This window comes from Eptesicus fuscus, chromosome 1, assembly GCF_027574615.1.
Source record: "Eptesicus fuscus isolate TK198812 chromosome 1, DD_ASM_mEF_20220401, whole genome shotgun sequence".
NCBI lineage: Eukaryota > Metazoa > Chordata > Mammalia > Chiroptera > Vespertilionidae > Eptesicus > Eptesicus fuscus.
In genome coordinates this window covers 20,102,782-20,117,954 of record NC_072473.1, presented here as the reverse complement: position 1 = coordinate 20,117,954, position 15,173 = coordinate 20,102,782, and the positions used below count along the sequence as shown (strand labels likewise).

Here is a 15,173-nt window from a genome sequence, read left to right as displayed (position 1 = left end):
GTACACCTGAAACCTATATAATTTTATTAACTAATATCACCCCAATAAATTCAATAAAAGAGATTTATTTCATAAGGCAGCATTGTCTTCAAGTGTGAGCTTCACTTTTATAAGCTGAGCTTGAAGTCCTTGATATTTAGAAATGACAGTGTGTCAATGTGAGGATCTTTTGAATATCCTTCTAAGTTTTTATCATCTTTGCAAAATGTTACTAAGTGCCAGTATTCAATTTATGAAATTTTTTAACTGTTGAGAGTGTGATGGTAGTAACTGTTTTGTAAATTGGATGGTGGTGATGTAGTTCAATGGTCTAGAAAGAGATAGAAGGATTTGTTTTATAAGACATTCTCAATTTCATATCTTTTTAAAAGTCGTTATATCATAACATTTTAAAAATTACTGTTTGGAATAAAATGAACCAAGGAAAGGTTTAGAAAAGTATTTATACTTAAAGGAAATATAAATAAAGTATTAAAAAGGAAATTTAATGATTTTTAATACATGTTAATGTTAAACATTTAAATAATCATGAATAGTGTCTGGGTATGTTATGAATGAATAGTCCGAGAGTATGCATATTCTTGTGTGTATGGATGTGTTTATCTGTGTTTGACTTAATGGGGGCCATTGATCATATTTCTGTCCCATACATTTGAACAGCTTGCTTAATATATGCATCATTGAAAGAAAATAGAATGTCTAGTAATTAGTTTCTAATAGACTCATTAGAGAAAAATTTGATAGAGAAACTGAAAGTTAAGAAAGCAAGCTTGATGTTGTCCAAGCTTTATTCATAGACAAGAAATAAAAAATATGTTAATTAAGCCTTTAAAATTTTAATAACATTAATAACAATACAATACACCAATGCTTATGAAACTACCTGAGTTTAAGTACCAGATTGTTTGTTTTGTTTTGCTTTAATTTCCAATCCCTCAAGGCCCAATAATTTGGTAAAATATCATAAAAGTCAATAACTAGAAACAATAATTTCTAAAAAGGGATACAAAAATACAAGCCAGACTTTTTTTTTTCATTTAAAATAATTATCAAATTGCTATAAAAGTTACTAAACGCATAACCTCTATTATTTATTTATTATTTTTAAACATATGGTATGGCCACTTCTTTTTTTTATAAATTTCTTTATTGATTAAGGTGTTACATATGTGTTCTTATTTCCCCATTACCCTCCCATCCCCCCAACTCATGCTCTCACCCCCCTGTTGTCTGTGTCCATTGGTTAGGCCCATATGCATGCATACAAGTCCTTTGGTTGATCTCTCCCCCTAACCCCCACTCTCCCCTACCTTCCCTCTGAGGTTTGATGGTCTGATCGATGTTTCTCTGTCTCTGGAACTGTATTTGTTTTTGTTTTTAAAATATATCTTTATTGATTTAAGCGTAGAAGGGAGAAGGAGAGAGAGATAGAAACATCAATGATGAGAGAGAATCATTGATAGGCTGCCTCCTGCTCACCCCCTACTGGGGATTGAGTCTGCAACCCTGATATGTGCCCTTGACCAGAACAGAATCTGGGACCCTACAGTCTGCAGGCCAACACTCTATCCACTGAGCAAACCGGCGAGGGCTAATCTCACTTTATATACTTCTTTTATTGAAGGACAATAAAAACAATTTGTATACTGGCTTTGATTTATGGGCCACATTTTAAATAGAATTACTCTACTTAGTTTGATTCTCAGAGAGTTATACCTACAAAATATTATATGTATGTTTATATATATGTACTAGAGGCCCGGTGCACGAAATTCGTGCACTGGTGGGAGGGGGAGTAGGGGGGGGTGTGCCCCTCAGCCCAATCTGCACCCTCTTCAATCTGGGACCCCTCAGGGGATGTCCAACTTCCAGCAGTCGGACATCCCTCTCACAATCCGGAACCGCTGGCTCCTAACCACTCACCTGCCTGCCTGCCTGATTGTCCCTAACCCCACTGCCTGCCTGCCTGCTCGCCCCTACCTTGATCTCCTGCCAGCCTGATTGCCCCTACCTTGCCCTCCCCTATCAGCCTGATCACCCCAAACTGCCTGTGCCTTGGCCCCAGTCTGGCCTCCCTCTGGAGGCACCACCCCCATAACCCCAATGCTGCTGCCACTGCAGCTGGTTATGGCTGCCTGAGCCTTGGCCTTTGTAGCCACTGCGGCTTTGTCTGGAAAGATGTCAGAAGACAACCACTCTAATTAGCATATTACCCTTTTATTAGTATAGATTTGGGGACCATTACAACCACGCAGAACTTGAAGAAAACACATGGCCCTGGTCAGTTTGGCTTAATGGAGAAAGCATCGGCCTGTGGACTGAAGAGTCCAGGTTTGATTCTGATCAGGGGCACACATGCCTGGGTTTCGGGCTCAATCCCCAGTATGGGGCCTGTGGGCGGCAGCTGATCAGTGATTCTTTTTTTTTTTTTAATATATTTTATTGATTTTTCACAGAGAGGAAGGGAGAGGGATAGAGAGCTAGAAACATCGATGAGAGAGAAACATCGACCAGCTGCTTCCTGCACACCCCCCACCGGGGTATGTGCCCGCAACCAATGTACATGCCCTTAACCGGAATCGAACCTGGGACCTTCCAGTCCACAGACCAACGCTTTATCCACTGAGCCAAACTGGTTTCGGCTGATCAGTGATTCTTATCATTGATGTTTCTATCTCTCTCTCCCTCTCCCTTTCTGAAATTTTAAAAATATATATATATTTTAAAGAAAACACATGATCTTCACTTTGGGCTTTGTCATCTTACAATATCCTTTGTGCAGTGTTTTAACTTCCCTCAACTTTCCTTTACCCACCTTTAAAGTGCAATCTATTTTGGGGAAGATGATCAGGAAAGTGATTCCAGTGGGTAGAAGTTTTTTTTGGAGGGGATAGGTCATGAAGATATTTAAAAATTGAGCATGGTGATGGTTGTACCACTCTGAATTTACTTTAAAAAACCAGTTCATTGTACACTTTAGGTGACATGTACAGTATATGGGTTATATCTCAACAAAGCTGTTCTTTTATTTCTTTTTAAATAAAGACCAGTCTTATAATCAGTTGCAGATGTTTTCAGAGGCCCCTCAAGATTTGCTTACCATGTCCCAAATCACGGCTGTGATTCCCAGTTGCCTCCAGTCCTGGTGGATCTGGATGGTGTGGTTTGCAAAGGAGAAGGTGGCAAGAGGCTTATGGAATTTCGGCAACCCCATTCCCCCGGTCTCCTCATAGGGCACCAGGGCCATTCCCACTGTGCCAGCTCTGCTCCCTTTAACCTGTTGGGCAAAAGAATCCTGCGTGCTCTGGCCAGAAAGTGCATTCTTTCTTAGGTGGCCCGAATACTTTTTTTTAAGGTCGTTTTATGGATTCAAAAGAATAAACAGAGATGTGGAAAGCTTTTGTCAAAATCCTTTTACATGGTTCTTCCAGTCTCATGGGAAATGAGATGTGGCTCTGAATTCATCCCAAAGTGTGTCTTTGGGCAAAAGCACCCAGAACGGCACAACTCCTGCAGAATGCCCCACACACTTTGCTGTCAGGACTCAGGGGGGCTTGAGGGTGAGCGAGGCAGCGGTGCCAGCACAGGACCTGGGAGAAGGTAGCGCTTTCTACACTGCCCAGGCCACGTGGACTACAGCAGTACCTGCCTAGGTGGGCAGGGTGTTTCTGCTGTTTTGTTTTGGTCTGGCCTCCACCCCGTCAGCCACGGACCTGTGCCTGCACTGAGACTGAATGGTTTGATGGCCCTACTTTTTGGTTGACAGTGGATGCACTCCCAGAGACTGGCAGTTAGACTCTGGAGGCTTCTGAGTCCCTTGCGGGGAAAGCCCGGCCCTAGGTCAAGAACAGACTCAGGCGTCCTCAGCCAGGAGGCCTCCTTGGGCTAGAGGCTGCCACAGTTTGAAGGCTGGCCATGACCCCAATCCTGGCAGGGGTCTCCTCTGGGGTGCTGGCAGGCCTGGGCTAGGGCTGCGGGTGGTTTGGAGGCCGGTCACGCCCCCGATCCTGGTGGGGGTCTCCTCTGGGGTGCTGGTAGGCCTGGGCTAATGGCCACCCTGGTTTAGAGACTGGTCAAGCCCCCGATCCTGGCGGGGGTCTCCTCTGGGGCGCTGGCAGGCCTGGGCTCTGGCGCAGCAAAGGGAGAGGTTCCTGAACCTGCTTCCCACACACCTAGGCTAGGATACATCTTGTAGGAGGCGGCTTCAATGCCGGGGGTCGGTGACCAGATCCTCCGGAGCCTCGCTTTCTGGGCTGCAGTCCCACGTCTCCCAGTGCCCCAGCCTCGGATGCGCCCCCGCAGTTGCCCCCACCACCAGCCACCTCAGCGCAGGCCACAGCAGCTGAAGCCAGCCTCTTGGAAGCCAGGCCACCACACCCACCACCCCTAGTAGCTCTCTGAATTCGCTGTCTGTGTCCTGTCCACTGGGGTGGGGGAGTGCTCCCAGCCCAGAGGCCCTCCCTCCTTCGGCAACCTGGCTTGGGAAGCTGGCCTCATGCAGCATCCCCACTCGGCCACTATGGGTGCAACGCGGACCCCTCGGAGGCCAACCTGGAGAACGCGGACCGGAGCTCTGCATCCGGCTGCTGCAGATGCCCTCATTGGTCAACTACCTCCCGATCCTTCCACGGGCCCCATTGATCCCTCTCAGCACCAGCCATTTAGGCCAGGGTGGCGATCGCCCAGGGACCCCCGGGGAGCGCCTGGCTGGGCCCGGACACGCCGCCCCAGGGTGGCGATCGCCCCGCGGACCCCTGGGGAGCGCCTGGCTGGGCCCGGACACGCCCCCCCGGGTGGCGATCGCCCCGCAGACCCCCGGGGAGCGCCTGGCTGGGCCCGGACACGCCCCCCATGGTGGCGATGGCCCCCGGGACCCCCGCGGAGCGCCGGGCTCGGCCCGGACATGCCCCCCCGGGTGGCGATCGCCCCAGGGACCCCCGGAACTAAGAGGATTGCGCGCAGCCATCTTGGTCTTCCCAACGGCCAGATAGGCCACCCGGAGTCCCGCCCCCAGCCTCTGGCAGGCCCAATCATGGGCATAGCGGAGGTGTGGTCAATTTGCATGTTTCTCTATTATAAGGTAGGATATGAATTTTGTGGTTTTATTTTTATGATCATTTTTAGAATAATAAAACATTTTTCTCTATTATCTGGTAGACCAGAAAGTACAGATGTATAAAGGCCCATGTTTGTGCTTGTGTTTAAAATCAAGTCAACAACTGGTCATATTATTCTAAATGTCAAGGTCTGATGAATAAAGGCAAGAGGAAGCTCAAGAATCTGATAGTTTGAACATCCACCTCCATTAACTGGGAAAGCTGGGCCTGGAATCCAATTCTTGTAATTCCTAATTTACTGTGCTTTATTTTGGTTTTAAGACAAATTCATACCAGAATGAACTGATTTATATAAACCTTTCCTTTTAAGGCAGATTTTATCATTTTACAATATATGAGAAATAATAAAATCAGACCCGTGATTGCCACTGTTTTTAATCACAACTCATATATCATTTTTTCCAAAATATATACTACTTTTATTTGTATAATTGCAAATTTAATGCAAAATTTGAAACAAATAATAGAATATTTGTGAAATCTACCTTGGACTCACATTTTTAGGACCCTGAGGGTCCACATTTTCATTCCTTTTTTTTGGGGGGGGGAATAAAGACATGTAAAATGCAGAATAAGATATTATATATCAATGGGCCTACTTGTATGTTTTCTAATTATATATACGAGGACTTCAGAGAAGAGGAAGCTCAAGCTCAATGTGAACTGACTTGATCATTGATAGCCTCACCAAGGAGTTTGACCAAACTACAGTATGAATTGCATTTCCCTCCTTCCTTAAAAATAATTAAATATATATTATTGTGTTTGAATAATTCTCTAAGGCTCAGCATCTAAGCCTTAATCATCATGCAAAAAAATAAAATGTAAACTTTTGTATGTCCCACTAATTTAGTAAGAAAGATTCTGACAGTTAAGTATTGTCCTTCACCATGTAGTAAACTGAATTTTGGTTAAATAGCACATCTTTTATTTGTAGATTCAAGTTCAGAATATTCGTACTTTTTGTAAAATGTTATTCTCTAATTGACAAAATATTACTTAGTGAAAGATGTGGGGACAGATTACAGTTATTTATCATTTACTGCAATATTACACAGTGAAACATGCACTTTAATTTGTGCAATATGTAAATCACCATTCCATTTTTACAAATGAAACAATATTAAATATTTTATCAATGGAGAATTCCCAGGGTCACATTGTAGCAGATGAGGTATGACTCATATAGCCTCTCTAAGCTTCCCTTAATACAGTTACATACAAATGTGCGCTCATGTACATGCATGTGCACGCACACACACACACTCCAGCTTGAAAATTGTTCATCCAAGAATGCAGTGCATGGTGCTTAAAACACTCCATGCGTGCCATGCCTGCATAAGATTATATCCATTGGAAAACAGGTCTATGTTTAAAATTTCTAAATGGTATCTTCAAAATTATTCTGCATTATAAGAGAAAAGAAAGTTTTTGAAGGCTCAAAGTAGCTACATATTTCTGAAAGTATGTATCCACTAAAAGGTGAAAAGTTTAAAAAACATCTTTGTATCCTCAAAAGTAAAGAAAAATACATCATTACTATTTTTTTTAAAAAAGTCAGGAGCCCTAGAGGGCAATGTGAGAAATGAAGGGCAAAGAAGCAAAAGAACTTGTCATAGTGAGGAAAAGAATGCAAGGAAAACCAAATGCAACTAGAAATCTAAAAGCTGCATTTAAAGAAAGGTATAATATGAAATAACAGAAAAATCTGAACAAATTGTATAGGAGTAAATGAAGAAATGTCTTTAAAGTTCCAAGTAAAAGAATATATAGAAAAATGAGAGTGCTAGGAGGCAGAGAATAGACATATAACCTCATAAATACATGTAATTCAGATGAAGCAATCAGGAAATGAAAGGGACGTAAATGCATTTGTAATAAACAATTACAAAAAATGGGGTATTAGATTCAAGTCTTTCTCTTGTGCTCATTCTCACTCTTGCTCTACAAATGCACAGACACAAACATACAACTATCGAAGTTGAAGACATAGGAAAGAAATTACAATCTTGACTCTGAGTGATAGGTGAATACTTCAATATATGGAGACATGTATGCATTCTTCAGTGGGAGAGCAAATAACAATATGGAAAGGCATACAATTCCTCCCAAGATTTTCAACCAAACTCAATTCTAATTGAATCCAATTATGTTTTCTTCTTAAACTGACAAAGTTATTTGAAAGCACTTTTGAAAGAAATAGTTAATAATATATTTAAAAATTTAAATACAGGAGGACTTGCCATACTAAATAACAATGTCATAGATTACAGTCATTTAAACAATATGGTAGAGTGATATCAGCAAAATGAAGGCATAGGAGATACACAGCCCAGATCCTCCACAGAAACAAATATTTGGCAGCCATTTATGGACAAAAGTGCCTTTGTGGAAACTTTCGTATCTGGGTAGGAAGTTCCAAATTTCTAGTGGAGACTAGGACCAAGGAGGGGCACTTTGAGAAGGCAGGCCTATGGACTGTCCCCCTGTAGACTGGGCACCAGTTTCATTTGTCTTTGGTCTTGGGACTAGCCCTTTCTACCAAGGGACCTTGGAGATGCCACACCTGTCCATGTTAACTGATAAAGGCCTGCTGACCTTGAACACTACTATAATCCTTGAAGGACTCCCATGACCTAGTTCCAGCTTATGTTCATTGCAACATTATTTACAATAGCCAAGATATGGAAGCAATACTGGTATATTTGCCTATCACTAGATGAATGGATAAAGAAGATTGGTACATATACACAATGGGATATTACTTGGCCATCAAAAAGAATTAAATCCCACCATTTGTGACACCATGGATAAACCTAGAGGTAATTATGCCAAACACGTGAAATATGTCAAACAGAGAAAGACAGATACCATATGGTTCCACTTATACTAGTATGTGGAATCTAAAAAACAAAACAAATGAACAAATACAGAAACTGAGATAGAAGGGGGTTTGAGGAGCTGGGTGAAAAAGGTGAAGGGATTAAGAAATAAAAATTGGCAGTTACAAAACAGTCACGGGAATGTGAAATACACCATAGGGAATACAGTCAATAATATTGAAGTTCTTTAAAATATTTTTTATTGATTTTTAGAGAGAGAAGAAGGGAGAGAGAGAAACATTGAAGTGAAAGCAACATCAATCACTACCTCCTGCCATCCCCTACCTGGAATCAAGCCTGAAACCTGGGCATGTGCCCTAAGCAGGAATAGAATTGGTAACCTTTCAGTGCACAAGGTGACACTCAACCTACTGATCCACACTGGCCAGGGCACAGTCAATAATCTATACGAATAAAAGGGTCATATGTTAATTAGACCAGATAGACCAGATGTCTTCTGGACATCCTTCTGAACAAAGCCACAATGGCTGTGAGGGCCAAAGAGGGCCAGCAGCCACTGCAGCTGGCAGTGGCAGCAGCAGTGGGGTGATGGGGGCAGCACCTTCCCTCGATCAGTCTGGTTGCCTCCCGCAGAGGGAGGCTAGACTATGGCTTAGGCCCACTCCAGGACATCCCCTGAAGGCTCCCCTTGACTGTGAGAGGGGGAAGGCCAGGCTGAGGGACCCCTCCTTCCCAGTGCATGAATTTTCGTGCAACTGGCCTCTAGCCTATATAATAAAAACCTAATATGCTAAGTGTCCAGTTGTCCAGTCGGCCGTTCAACCAATCAAAGCTGATCAGGACTGAGTGAGATGAGCCGGACACACCCTGGAGCCCTCCCGCAGTCCTTCTCTGGCTGGCCAACCTCCTGCATCCGTCTCTGGGCCTGATTGTGTACTGGTGGGGTCACTTGGCCTGGCCTGCACCCTCTCACTATCCGGGACTCCTCGGGGGATGTTGGAGAGCTGGTTTTGGACTGAGGGCGGAACAACTGGTCACTATGATGCATACTGACCACCAGGGGGCAGATGCTCAACATAAGACCTGCCCCCTGGTGGTCAGTGTGCTCCCATAGGGGGAGTGCCGCTCAGCCAGAAGCTGGGCTCATGGCTGGCGAGTGCAGCAGCAGTGGTGGGAGCCTCTCCCACCTCTGCAGCAGTGCTAAGGATGTCCGACTGCCGGCTTAGGTCCGCCCCCTGCCACTACTCCCACACGCTGACTATGCTGGCCTCACTCACACCCACTGATGTTGCAGAGTGATTGGGGTCAGCACCAGGAGTGGGTGCAAGCCATGTCTGCTGCACCAATCGCCACTCAGGAGCAGGGGGAGGTGGAGAAGCCCTCTGGGGTGATCGGGACTGGAAGCTGCTGCTTGCACCTGCTGATGGCACCGAGTGATCAGGACTGGCACCAGGTGCCAGCAGCAGGTGTGAGTGGCAGCTCTGGCACCAGATGCAGGTCTGAGTGGGGCTGGCACTGGCAATGAGTGCGAGCGATGGCTCAGGTGCTGGCAGCAGGTGCAAGCGGGGCCATTGCCAGCAGTGGGTCTAAGCGGCAGCTGCTGGCCCCAATCTCCCCTCAGGAGCAGGGGGAGGTGGAGAAGCCCTGAGGGGCGATTGGAGCTGATAGCTGGCACTCACACCTGTTGATGGTGCCAAGCAATTGGGGCCAGGGCCAGGTGCCAGCAGCAGGTATGAGTGGCAGCTGAATTTTCAGTAACCATCAGAGGCTCTCCCTGATAACAGCAACTGGTGCCCTGCCTTGGTCTGGTGCCCCTGCTGACCTGTCCCATCATCCCACTGTGGCCAATGCCTGCTGCCTATGCCCGCCATGTTCCACGTGTGCCCCCTGGTGGTCAACACACATCATAGAAACCGGGAGCGGGGCTGCTGGCAGACAGGAGACCAGGGGCTGCAGTGGAGGTGCCGGGCGGGGGCACAGAGGATGGGCTGAGACCCAGCCCTGTGCCCACTGCAGCCTTGTGGCCCACAGTTCCTTTCAAGGTGCACAATATTGTACACTGGGCCCCTGATTTAATATAAGACTAGATATAAGGATTGAATAAATAAATTTGGGTTTAAGATGTGGAGATTGGAGTAAACATGGGTATGTCTTATTCTAAGTGGACTTCCATAAGAAGAGGGGAAAAAGAATGGAAGAATGAAGCTGACATATATTTGAAGTGGAAATATCTGAAAATTTTCCATAACTCTTGAAAGATACCAATTCCAAGATTCATGAACACTAATAACTCTCAAAAATGATAAGTAAAAATCCACTGCTGCATATCCTACCTAATAAAAAGGTAATATGCAAATAACCATCACTCCGCTATGCCCACGATTGGGTGGCGGGAGGCTGGGGGATGGGACTCAGGGTGGCATATCGGGCCATTGAGAGGCACGGGGGGCAGGACTCCCGCCCCCTGCGCCTCTCAACGGCTGGATTGGCGGCCGCTGAGGGGGGCTGCCTTGGACCCCCCGGACACCTGGCTCCCCTGCCATCGGAGGTGGGGAGCCAGTTGTCCGCGACGTGTGTGCACCTGGATCCCCTGCCATGCTCCCCTTCATCAGCACCTCAAGCCCCAGCAGCAACGGCAGCAGCTGAGGATGAGCTGGTGATCCCAACAGCCTGGCAGCTCAGTGGCAGCGGAGGCAGAATTGGGCCTGGGGACTAGCAAACAGGCAGAAGATGGCCCTGATCGCAGGAGGCTAGGCCTAGGGACCCTACCTGCACGATTTAATTGTGCACTGGGCCTCTAGTGTATAATGAAATTATATGAAATGAAATATAAAGAGAGAACTTTTAAAGTGAGAGAAAAGATAGAATACCTTCAAGAGAGTAACAATTACACTGACAATCAAATTATTAGATGCAGCAATAGAAATCAAAAGCCTGTGGAATAATATTCCACTGTGCTGAAAATAATTTAGAATTACATAACCATCAAAGTATCATTCATAAGTAAAAGCAAAATACTACCAACATTTTAGACAGAAAATTTCCTTCAGTGAGAGTATGTTGACACTATAAAGCAATAACATTGCACCTGTTGTGGACCAAGAGAAAAAGATGGCTAAAATAATGAGAGGAGAACAGAAATAGTCTTCTATGGTCTTTACTTTGTTCTAAAGGAGAATGAAACTATAGATGAAGTACATTTTGATAAGTTAAGCATGTATGTGTGACTTTTCCAGGATATAATGAAAGTAATAGAGATCAAGTACAAAACTTCCAAACTCAATCAATGTAAAGGAAGGAAAAAACAATCAGAGAAAATTAACCGTAAACAAGGCAGGCACATAGGAAGCATAAAATATAGTAGAGATATTTCTAATTCTACTTACTACAATTAAAATGAACTAAAAAGTTCTAGTTAACAAAGACTGTCAGACAGGAATAAAAAAATAAAAATCAAACAATGTGTTCATAAGAGGCACACATAAATTAAAAGTATACAAATTGTATTTAGAAGTTGTATACACAATAAATACAAACAAAATAAAGCTGGCTTAACCGCATTAATACTACATGAAACAGGCTTTGAAGCAAAGGTATTATTAGAGATAGAGAGGTCCACCATCCTATCTAATAATAGACAAATATGCAAATTGACCATACCTCCGACACACCCACAAGCCATGCCCACAAGCCACACCCACCATCCAATCAGAGCGAGTATGCAAATTAACCCAAACCAAGATGGCTACAGCCACAGAGAGCAAGGTTTCCTAGGTAACAGAGGAAGCCAAGCTTTCTGCCTGCCCTTTCCAGGCCTAAGCCTCCACTCAAGCTACAAAGTTTCAATTATAGAAGGTAAACAAATTCAAACAAATGGCGGCAGAATGGAGCTTGAGAGAGCAGGCCAGGGTTGCCGCCGGCAACAGGGGAAGCAAAGCTTTCCACACACCCTGGCCGGGCTCACCCGCTTAAGGCAACAAAGTTTCAATTATAACCCCAACACAAATGGCTGCGGGCCTCGGAGGGAGCCCCAGGCTTGGCTCCGCTCCAGGCTACAAAGTTTCAATTGTAGAAAGAAAATAAATTCCAGATACCAGGGCCTCCGCTTGGGTTGCCAGGGGGCGTGGCCGGCCTGCAAACCACCACAGGCCCCTCACTCAGGCCGCCCCACACCCCAAGGGAAACCCCACCTGATCTGGGATGCCCTTCAGGGCAAACCAGCTGGTCCCCACCCCTGTACCAGGCCTCTATCCTATCTAATAAAAGAATAATATGCAGATTGATCATCACTGCAACACACAATATAGCTGCCCCCATGTGGTCAAAGATCCTGCCCCCATGTGGACACAAGATGGCCACCACAGATGGCCAGCAAGAGAGGGCAGTTGGGAGGCACCCGGCCTGCAAGGGAGGGCAGTTGTGAGGGACCAGCCCTGCAAGGGAGGGCAGTTGAGAGGGACCAGGCCTGCAAGAAAGGGCAGTTGGAGGTGATCAACCCTGCAGGAGAGGGCAGTTAGGAGTGACCAGGCCGGCAGAGGAGGGAAGTTGGGGGCAAACAGGCTGGCAGGGGAGCTGTTAGGCATCAATCAGGCTGGCAGCGGAGTGGTTAGGGGGTGATCAGGCTGGCAGGCAGAAGTGGTTAGGGCCAATCAGGAAGGCAGGCAGGCAAGCAGTTGGGAGCCAGCAGTCCTGGATTGTGGGATCGGGCCTAAACGGGCAGTCGGACATCCCTCGAGGGGTCCCATATTGGAGAGGGTACAGGCTGGGCTGAGGGAGAACCCCCCCTCCGTGCACGAATTTCGTGCACCGGGCCTCTAGTCTATATATATAAAAAGCCAGCGACCATAACAGCCATAATGGCCATAACGACCATAATGACCAGTCGCTATGACACCCACTGTGGACAGCAAACTGCCTATCAGGGGGTGGGGCCGGCTGGCCAACCTCGCAGCCCCTCCCCCCATGCTGGCCTGCCCTTGATCAGACTCTCCCACCCTGATCAAGAGCTGGCCACCAGCCAAAATCCCCTCCTTTCCCCCCAGCCAGCCCTGCCCCTGATCAGCCCACCCCACCATGATAGGCATGCAGCTCCTCCCCCTGGCCGACCCACCCCTGATCACACCCCCACCCCAATAGAGGGTGTGGCTGGCCAGCCAACCTCCTACAGCCCCTCCTCCCAGCTGGCCACACCCCCAATGGCCCCTACCACCCTGATCAGACCATAACCCCTCCCCCTCCCACCCCTGACCAACCTCCACCCCAATCAGGGGCAGGGCCAGCCAGCCAACCACTCATGGCCCCTCCTCCAAGCTGCTGGCCCCTGATTGGCACCCCTATCACATTCGAGGGTGGGGCCTTCTGGCCCACCACACACAGGCCCTCCCCATGGCCGGCCCTGCCCCCAATCAGCCCCCCAACCCCAAGGCCCCCCAATCCCACTCGGGGGTGGAGCCCACTGGCCAACTGCCCACAGCCCCTTCCCCCAGCTGGCCAGGCCCTGATCGGGCCAGATCAGGGCGGACTGGCTGGCCAACCTCCCACCATCTTCTCCTCCCAACAGGCCCAGCCCCGATCTGCCCCGATTGGGGCCAGGCTGGCCGGACCTCACCCATGCACAAATTAATGCACTGGGCCTCTAGTATAATGATAAGATTTTCACTTCTCAAAAAGATATACCTGTGATACATACTGAGACTATGTAATTATGCATATAAAAACAGTGTCAAAATATATACTGAGTGGCCAGATTATTATGATCTCTGAACGCATCATAATCTAGCCACTCTGTGTGTGTGTGTGTGTGTGTGTGTGTGTGTGTGTGTGTGTGTGTGTGTGTATTAGAGGCCTGGTGCATGAATTCATGCATGGGTGGGGTCCAGCCAGCCTGGCCAGGGGGAGGGGACATGGGTGATTGGCCGGCCTGCCTGTTGGTCGAACTCCTGGTTGAGGGGACAATTTGCATATTAGCCTTTTATTATATAGGATATACACTTAGTGGCCACATTATTATGCATTCAGAGATCATAATAATCTGGCCACTCAGTGTATAGAGTAAGTTTTGACAGATTATGAAGATAAATGCACAAATAGAACACCTTAGTGATAGGATTTCAAAATTCCTCCTACCAACTTATAGATGTAGCAGGCAAAAGAAAACGATAAATCAGTACAATATATGACATTTGAGATAAACAACTAACACATTTGATCTAATACACCCAATAATTTCAGAATATAAAAGCTTTTCAAACACATATGGAGCATTAATGAAAATTAATAACACACTGGGTCTTCTTGAAACTCTACAAATTTAAAAAGATTAATATCATTAAATAAATTTATCCTAATAAAATGTTGCTTTTATCTGCTACATTAAGGTTGTTTGGTTGTTCAGCTGTTTGGTCTATTTGCATATTAGGGTTATATATAGAGAGATTATTATATTTTTATTTCTAAAAGTTATAGTTTTCATTTTAAAATCTGCTTAGTCATTTTCTATATTTTCTTGCTTCTTATTCATATATTCAAACACTTCTTTTTCTTTTTATAACGTGTTATACTTATTTATATTCAATTTTAATGATTTAAATATTGCACTGTGTGCCCATTATCCAAAGTCAAATCTTCTCCTCTCACCATATATTAGGAACCCCCTTCACCCTCCACCCCCTTCCCTCTGACAACCACTACTCTGTAATTTTTGTCCATGAGTTTCAGTTTTATATCCCACATATGAGTGAAATCATAAGGTTCTTAGCTTTTTCTGACTGACATTTCACTTATAATCTTCTCGAGGTCCATCCATGTTGTTGCAAATGTTGCTATTTCATCCTTTCTTATGCCTGAGTAGTATTCTATTGTGTACATGTACCACATCTTTATCCAATCCTCTATCGCAGGACACTTTGGTTGTTTCTATGTCTTGGCCACAATGAATAATGCTGCAAGGAACATAAGGATGCATATATCTTTGCAAATACATGTTTTTTAGTTTTTCGGGTATTTCCCCAGGAGAGGGATTGCTGGGTCAGTCATATGGTAGCTCTATTCTTAATTTTTTGAGAAATCACAAGACTGCTGTCCATGGTGGTTGTACCAGTTTACATTCCCACCAGCTGTGAATGAGGGTTCCCTTTTCTCCAAAACCTCTCCAACACTTGGTATTACTTGTCTTTATAACAGCCACTCTAACAGGTGTGAGGTGGTATCTCAT

The 15,173-nt window shown here is 45.6% G+C and overlaps 1 protein-coding gene across 1 annotated transcript in view; it reads right to left on the bottom strand.

Moving 5' to 3' along the window:
* IL1RAPL1 (interleukin 1 receptor accessory protein like 1) overlaps window positions 1-15,173 on the bottom strand; it is a 743,868-nt gene that overhangs the window by 176,572 nt on the left and 552,123 nt on the right. The gene's annotated exons all lie outside the window — the stretch shown is intronic.